The sequence below is a fragment of the Penaeus monodon genome, chromosome 25 (assembly GCF_015228065.2).
Source record: "Penaeus monodon isolate SGIC_2016 chromosome 25, NSTDA_Pmon_1, whole genome shotgun sequence".
Lineage (NCBI taxonomy): Eukaryota > Metazoa > Arthropoda > Malacostraca > Decapoda > Penaeidae > Penaeus > Penaeus monodon.
The window spans coordinates 41,245,723-41,246,083 of NC_051410.1; positions in this window are offsets into that span (position 1 = coordinate 41,245,723).

Sequence of the window (361 nt, forward strand, 5' to 3'; positions counted from 1 at the left end):
TCCTAATTTTGCCGAATAGAAGGAAAAACTTCGCTGACAGCAAAGTTTTTCCGCCCACTCCCTCGGTAGGCGGGGTGACGAGGAGGGGGGGGGGGAGACGGAAAAATTACTTAGAGATCCAAAATCTTAAATACATTAGGGGAACTAAACGTAAATCTGCCGATTTTTTCCCTAATGCCAGCGATATAATATATTACAAGAGGATTAATAGACTGGTCTGAAGTTGATAAGATTTCAATTGCAAATCAACAGTTCAATATCGGGCTTGCGCCATTATGATCCATAATTCATATCCATTACTTAAATACCAATTCAGTTTGCTTAAGTTAGATAGCTTAGTCATTATTATCATTACACTTAA